A 7704-nucleotide genomic window follows, 5' to 3' on the forward strand; every position below is an offset into this window, starting at 1 on the left:
AAGCAGACTCTGATGCTGACGAAAGGCAGTTCCGAGGGGCCCGGCACGGGTTGCTTGCTCTTACGGCCCCAGCACGGACGAGAGGGTGCGTACGCCAGCAGGGACAGGAAAGTTTGGAATTGTACAGGGGCTGCTAAGGGAAACCAGTCTAGCTTGTCACGGTTTCGTTTTTCTCTGAAAGGTGAAGGCACCTGAAGGGACTCTTCCAAAATGCAATTTTTCTTGTTTGCGATTTATCCAAGAAGCGTCAGGAAGGTGAAATCTGTCCTGGTGTTGCTGGAGGTTTCCCCGACGGCCCAGGTATCTGAGAACTGTCTGAGCCCTGAACAGAAGGGGCCAGCGTTTTGCAATTCCCCTCCAAAGAGTGCTTTTCTCTCAGCTATTTATTAGGCATTTGAGTTAAATAGGTGTAAACAAAGCAATCCCGGTGTTTGAAACCGTCTGCTAAGAAACGCTGCCCCACGCAGTTCGAGGTCAGCTCTGGGGGTCTGGGATGTCCTCATCCCCCCAGGGCTCCAGAGAGTCCTCCAGGGTCAGCAGGGGAGATGAGACCTGAATGTCTAATGCAAGAGAGCAGAAAAAAGCAGCACAGAAAGCCTTCCCCGCCGCCTGTCCCCACGCCTCTGGGAAAGGCAAGAGCCCCATTGTTTTCCTTTGCAGGTTGCTTTCTGGGCTGCGGGCTGCAGGTTGCCTTGGAGAGGCTGGGCCTGCCCTACTGAGAAGGCGCCCGTTCCCCACATGGCCCCGACTTCTCCTGGCCCCTCTTCCGAGCAGCTCTGCTAAGGGGACACGCTGCAGCAGCTGGCGGGGCAGGGGTGCCCTGGGGAGGGGATGCCCAGGCGGCCTCTGCTCAGGGGTGGGCTCAGAGCCCCGCCACTTCTCTCACGTGCTGGGTGAGCTCCCTCGAGTGCCCGCATTGCGCCGCCCCCTCCCCGGGAGCAGCGCCCGTGGGCGGCCAGGGAGCGGACCCCCGGCGGCCCCGCAGCCCGGGCAGAGCCTCGGGCAGAGCCCCGGGCCGAGCGGGGCATCCCGGAGCTGCCGAGCGACTTCCTCTGGCGAACAATAACCGCGCAACGCCCCGAGGGGCCGCCCGTGGGCCCCCTGGGCCAGGCCGTGACCGCATGACCCCGGCCCGGCCAGCGGCCACAGAGGCAGGAGGAAGCCGCCGGCCCATTGTCCGCGGTCCCCACCCTGCCCCTCACAACCAGGGCAGCCACCGACATCAAGACGCGTTTCCTCCCGAGCAGCAGGGCGCAGCGCCCCCGCCGGGGCCTGGCACTGCCGGGCCTGGCACTGCCGGCGCCCCCGGGCAGCGCAGGGGCCGGCTGGCCCCGTCGTGCGCCCCCGCCTTCCCCAGCAGCCCTGCCGGGTGACAAGACGGCGCCTTCCTGGGAGAGCCCTTAGCGGGAGCCTGGGGAAACCCTTCTGCTGGAGGAGCCCCCGGAGCAGGGGAGATGGCGCAGCCAGAGGCTGCTGGGTGCTCACCGTGTCCCGGCTGCAAAGGGTCGTGCCCCAGGGAAAAGCTCGGCAGGCTTCCAAGTGACAAGGGGACTCCCAAATCAGAACTCACACCCCGCCGCAGCCACTTCGAATTGCACCAGCCATGGCTTGGCCCTGGAGCGCGAGGGAGTCTCGGTGCTTTCAAGTCACTGGGACCATGGACAAGAAGCCACGGACGGACTCACCAATCCCAGGGGCTCCAGGAGCTGGACATGCCACTTCTTCCAAAACTCAGGCAGCTGCGACCCCCTCAGAGCAGCTGCCTTTGCTCCCTGCGGCTCCTTCCCCGGCCAGCCCTCAGCTTGCAGCCAGCAGCCTCCTGCTTTACCAGGAGCTGCCCGAGCCGCCCCCTCCCCGGCCAAGCTGGGCTGGTTTGAAGAGCTGCCTTAAGCAGGGGACACTTAGGTCCTGCCTCCCATTAACTGCTCCACCTCCCACAGAGCAGCTTCAGCAGCCCCACCTTAAAGGGCCAGCACCTTCCTTTCTCTGTCCCCCTCGCCTTCTTGCTCCCAGTCCTTTTGCTGGGTGTGTCAGGGCCCCGTGAGCAAGAGCTGCTGGTCCCTGCAAGGCTCTGCAAACCCTCCACAGCTGTAGGGTCACCCCTCCAACCTGGAAAACATGAGCAAAGCAGGCTCACCCAGCCACCCCCAGGAAATACCCTCCCTGGCCTCCTGCTAAGAAGCTCACCTCCATGAGTTAACAGAAGGGCTTTAAACGGGGGCCAGGGCTCGGCCCCCAGCTGCAGTAAAGTACAGTTCTACCTTGAGAAGTGACTCTGTAGAAATAGCTCCTGTCTCATCTCACCAGCTCCCTGTGTGTCTCACAGTCAGAGCCACCAACTCGACTAAGAGACAGGTCTGCCACTTGTTACTCCTGTGGGCCCTGCCATGGGGGAGGGAGCTGGAGCCTGTCCCTGTGGGCCCTGCCATGGGGGACGGAGTCAGAGTCTGTTCCCGTGTTCCCTGCGGGGCCGGCCTGGTCACAGGGGAGGTAGCCAGAGTCTGTTCCCATGGGCCCTGTGGGGCTGGCCCAGCCAAAGGGGAGGTAGCCAGAGTCTGTTCCTGTGGGCCCTGTGGTACCGGTCCAGCCACAGGGGAGGGAGCCGGAGTCTGTTCCTGTGGGCCCTGGGGGGCTGGCCTGGTCACAGGGGTGGTAGCATGCCCTATGAAGGGCCAATTGGAACAACTCTGGTTTTAGGGGTAATCATGTACCTGGTTTTAGGGCATAAACACTTGCCAGAGGAGACCAAGAGAGACTTGTGCCCAACACTGCTCAGCTAGCCAGGTGCAGTATGAGTGCTTTTATCTCTGCTCAGGCAGCCCCACTGGCTAACCTCAGCCTCCCAGGCTTGGCTTCCGACCACAGGTTGGGTTGTTGAGGGGGAGGGCTAGTTTAGTGGTTCAAGCATTGGCCTGCTAAACCCAGGGTTGTGAGTTCAGTCCTTGAGGGGGCCATTTAGGCATCTGGGCCAAAAATTGGGGATTGGTCTTGTTTTGAGCAGGGGGTTGGACTAGATGACCTCCTGAGGTCCCTTCCAACCCTGATATTCTATGATTGTTTTATGCCTGGCCAAAGTCAGTTCAGTTGCTTACGGACCTGAAAAAAAACTGAACCACTGAGTTAGCCTCCTGGCTAGAAGCAAATCCACCAACTTCCATGGCCCAGTGGTCTGATCGGAGATGACTGGTCCTGTGGATGGTGACCCAGTCCCGCATTGATTCAGTATCACTGTTCCTGGAACTCCCCAAAGTGTCTGTATTTCACACAGTGCCTGTGTGATCTGTACATCACAACAGTATGTCAGTCTATGGTTCCCTGTGCCCTGGCCACTCATAGTGTCCAGCACGTCTGGGCTAGGACAAGGGGTCATGGTTAAACAGTGTTCGCTCACCCATTTTAACAAACATGGTTCATATTGGCCAGGAGGACAGTCATAGCTGACCCTGAATCCACTCCAGCAGCACTGGTTTGGTGGGGGTGGCTGTCCAGGTATGGACGTATGGCTAGGTTGGAAGAACGAATTGCAAAGTGCATTTCCCAAGGACTAGGCAGCCAGTGATCACATGGGCACCAGAGGTTCTGGTGGTGCAGTAAGACTGGCAATGGCAGACACAGACTGCTCATCCAGCTAGCCCGTCTCAGGGACCCAGCTACAGATCAGTCCGGCTGGTGGTCCATCAGCAAGGAGGCCCTGTCCCTTTGGGAGCTGTCATGATGAGGGTGAACGTAGACATGGTTTAATACCTTTCACACCCTGTTCCTTGTCACTGCCCCCTAACATGCTTTACTGACAATAATGAATTGTAGAACCTCCCCAATGCACAGGTGGGGAACCCGAGGCAACAACCAGGGAAAAGACCTGCCACATTCCCATAGTGGATCCATGGCAGAGCCTGGAAGAGAATCTAGGTCTCCTGACTCCTAGTCTTCCCCCGACGACCAACCCCCTCCATCTTCCTTGCTACGCTGGAGCTTTTCAGCCTTCACTCTCTCTTTCTCGGGACATGTCCCACGGTTCACTGTTTTGCCCCCTCACCCATTGTGTATCCTCTGAGTGTTTAGCTAGGGCTGTGCCTCAGGCAGACATCTTCAGCATGCCCTATTCACAATGACTCCCAGGCCTTCTTCTGAGCTCCCTGTCATTTCAGAGCCCAGCAGTGTGTGGGAAAAGGTCAGAGTATTTCCATGTGTTTTCTCTTGTTATATTCCGAGCCTCTTCCAGATCTCAGCTAGAACAGCAGGACTGCCATAAACATACCGGCCTCTCTTTCATCTCTGCTCCATGGGGCATGGAATTGCCATCCACAACGGCAAACATTTTTATTTTCTGGGGAGTCGTCCTCAGTCCAGATGTGCACGTTATGGGCTGGACAACCCCCTGATCTGAACCGCACCCACCTTTACACTTCGGATTAGCAATGCCCCAGGAAAGCCCTGCCTGTAGCTGATAAAGTTGGGACCAGCAGCTACCATGTTCCTAAGATTTCAAAGCACGTCTTCTGTGCACTGTGCTGGCTCTTGTCCTGTGTCTCAAGGAGCTGTTCGGTTGGGGAGCTCATGGGCGGACGTGGGGACGGAAAGGAAACCTTTCACATGTTTTGAGGCATTCTCAGAAGGAGCTAAACTTCCTGGGGGCTTTCCAGGCTGACCTGACCCTGGTGGCTTTGCTCCTCACTGGAGCACTTGCCCATGCTCCTCTCAGAACAAATCTGGGCCAGGCTGTTTTAACCCCAGAGAAGCAGGGATATCTCAAGTAGTCTGGCTACTGCCTATCCACAGTGAGCAAATCCCTCCCACGCTGCTCTGGTGCAAATGCCTTCAACCAGGCAAAACCACCTGCTCTGAACCACCCTGGGGCTGCAGGCATGGCGCAGCCTCCCATGGAGAGCTTTCCATTCACAGGCCCCATGTCACACAGCATGGGACGGGACATCACACACCACAGCAGTGGCAGAGGCAGGACTAGAACATTGTGCTGGAAATGGCCCACCAAGATTACCATGCACATTGTAGGGAGAGTGGTCACTTTGGATGAGCTATTACCAGCAGGAGAGTGAGTTTGTGTGTGTGGTTTTTGGAGGGGGGTGAGGGGGTGAGAGAACCTGGATTTGTGCAGGAAATGGCCCACCTTGATTATCATGCACATTGTGAAGAGAGTTGTCACTTTGGATGGGCTATTACCAGCAGGAGAGTGAGTTTGTGTGGGGGGGGTGGAGGGTGAGAAAACCTGGATTTGTGCTGGAAATGGCCCAACTTGATGATCACTTTAGATAAGCTATTACCAACAGGACAGTGGGGTGGGAGGAGGTATTGTTTCATGGTCTCTGTGTGTATATAATGTCTTCTGCAGTTTCCACAGTATGCATCCGATGAAGTGAGCTGTAGCTCACGAAAGCTCATGCTCAAATAAATTGGTTAGTCTCTAAGGTGCCACAAGTCCTCCTTTTCTTTTTGCGAATACAGACTAACACGGCTGTTACTCTGAGACTAGAACATTGCTCTCCAAACTGCCCGCCCAGTGGCTCAGTCTGCGAGACCCCAGCTTCGCCCGTGATGTGGGGAGAGCCAAGCAGGAAAAGGTCGCTGTAGGCTACTTTCTCTAGTAATCTATTCCCATTCATGACAGAGCATCCCATAGCAAACATCCTGCTTGCGCTTTCCATGGGCACTGAATGAATGGAGCCTGGTGCTGTGCCTTTAATCTTGCTCTCGCGCAGGGTGCTGCTTTGAAACCAACATTTTCAAAGTGGCCATGATTCTGTGTGAAACATTCTGGGCCCAACTGCCAGAGGGGGCTGAGCACGCACAAGGCAACGAGCACGGCCAGGCACCCAGCTTCTCGGATAAACAGGTTGCCTCTTTAGATGCCTGAATGCGGGTGCACAGTTAGACAGCCACTTCTGCAGATGTTAGAGTTAGAGTAGAGACAGGAGAAAAGCCCAGCAGCTCATTGCTCTTTGGCAGGTGGAATGTGCTCGCTGCTCTGCTCCTGTTCCTGTCCGCACTGCCATCAGGCAAGACATCAGTCTCTGCGCTGGTAACCGGAGCACAAGTGATCTGGAGCTCGTGGGAGACAGTTCCCATGGGACCCACCCCCATCAGGCCACTGTACAGAGGAGACAGAGAGTGCTATGCTGTGAACCGGCCCATAGCCCAGCCAGGGCGGAGGAGATAAGACAAACACACATATTGGAAGGATGCAAGTAAGTAACCAGCACAGGAAACAGCAGGCCGAAGAGGAAAGAAAGAGATAATCAGAGCAAACACCCGGAAGATAAGTAAGGGGAAAAGCAGATACCGCGGCCAAGTGCTAGCCTGTTGGAGGAAGCGGCTCTTCTGGCTGGCCCCTGACTGGAAAGGGACTGTCTGGGGAACTCGTTGGAGAGCCAGAGACATTCAGCCTCCCCTGCTGTGGAAGGCATGCCATCATCAGTACAGGGAGGCAGAACAAACCCTTTCAAAAGGCTCCCTCCACGCAACAAAAGCTACAGCCCCCTGTCTTGTTCCTACGAAAGCCCCCTCCCAAGCACAGGGTGCCCTGTCTTTCCAGATCCCGCCAGTGATCACGCCAGGGCAGTTCATCCTGTGCAGCTGGGCCTGGTTATACAGTGGGGTTAATGGTGCGTTTGCAACGGGGTAGTGTACTGTGCTCAGACCCCCGAGGGATACTCAGGAGAGGGGCCTAACCCTGAACATGGCTGAGACGTCAGACCTTACACCGTTGGCATTTCTGTGCACTGAAAACCTCTAAGGGTATGTCTACACAGCCAACAAAGTCCTGTAGCAGCAAGTGTCAGAACCTGGGTCTACAGTGCTAAAAATACCCGTGCAGCTGTTGCTGCTACAACAGGCTGGAATTGGGGTCTGAAACCTACCCGCCTCCCTAGCTTCCAGCGCCCGACTGGGAATGGATACAGAGCAGAGCCATTTGTAGCATTGCACAAGCCCCAGGCTGTAGACGTGGGCTCTGTGACTCGCTCCCACAGGGTTTTGCAGTGCGGACTTACGTTTGCCCGGTTCCTTCTGAGCCTTGTGCAGTTGGACTCTTGGAAACTAAGGCCCTGGCCTTTGTAGGCAGATATGTACAAAAACTACTCCCAAGAGACCCCAAAATATGCCTCAGTGAATATGTCTGTAGCATGCAGGGAATCCCAGATCCCATGCAGTGTGGCTGGAAGAGGGTCTCAGTTCCCATGGGATGACTTGAGTAACTCACTGACAGTTTTGCCACGCATGATTAATGCAGCCAGCCCACACTCATACAGGTGAAAGCCTTTATGTGACCCCATGTTGTGATGTATCCCCATAACATGTATACAGAGAGAGATCTAGCCCCGCCCCATCGCCATCTACCCGCCCTACAGAGAGAGATCTAGCCCCGCCCCATCGCCATCTACCCGCCCCACAGAGAGCTCTAGCCCCGCCCCATCACCATCTACCCGCCCTACAGAGAGAGCTCTAGCCCCGCCCCATCGCATCTACCCGCCCTACAGAGAGATCTAGCCCCGCCCCATCGCCACCTACCCGCCCTACAGAGAGCTCTAGCCCCGCCCCATCACATCTACCCGCCCTACAGAGAGAGCTCTAGCCCCGCCCCATCGCCATCTACCCGCCCTACAGAGAGAGCTCTAGCCCCGCCCCATCACCACCTACCCGCCCTACAGAGAGAGCTCTAGCCCCGCCCCATCGCCACCTACCCGCCCT

General features: G+C 56.8%; 1 protein-coding gene across 1 annotated transcript in view; it reads right to left on the reverse strand.

Annotated features, from left to right (window-relative positions):
• Positions 1-1830, reverse strand: part of RIPOR1 (RHO family interacting cell polarization regulator 1) — a 117479-nt gene extending 115649 nt beyond the window's left edge. The window contains exon 1 of the mRNA XM_084644609.1: positions 1686-1830. The gene's annotated coding sequence lies outside the window, so the exon portion shown is untranslated. The remainder of the gene's footprint in view (positions 1-1685) is intronic.
• Between the last annotated feature and the right edge of the window lie 5874 nt (positions 1831-7704).

The sequence above is a fragment of the Lepidochelys olivacea genome, assembly GCF_965140295.1.
Source record: "Lepidochelys olivacea isolate rLepOli2 genome assembly, chromosome: 12".
NCBI classification, from domain to species: domain Eukaryota; kingdom Metazoa; phylum Chordata; order Testudines; family Cheloniidae; genus Lepidochelys; species Lepidochelys olivacea.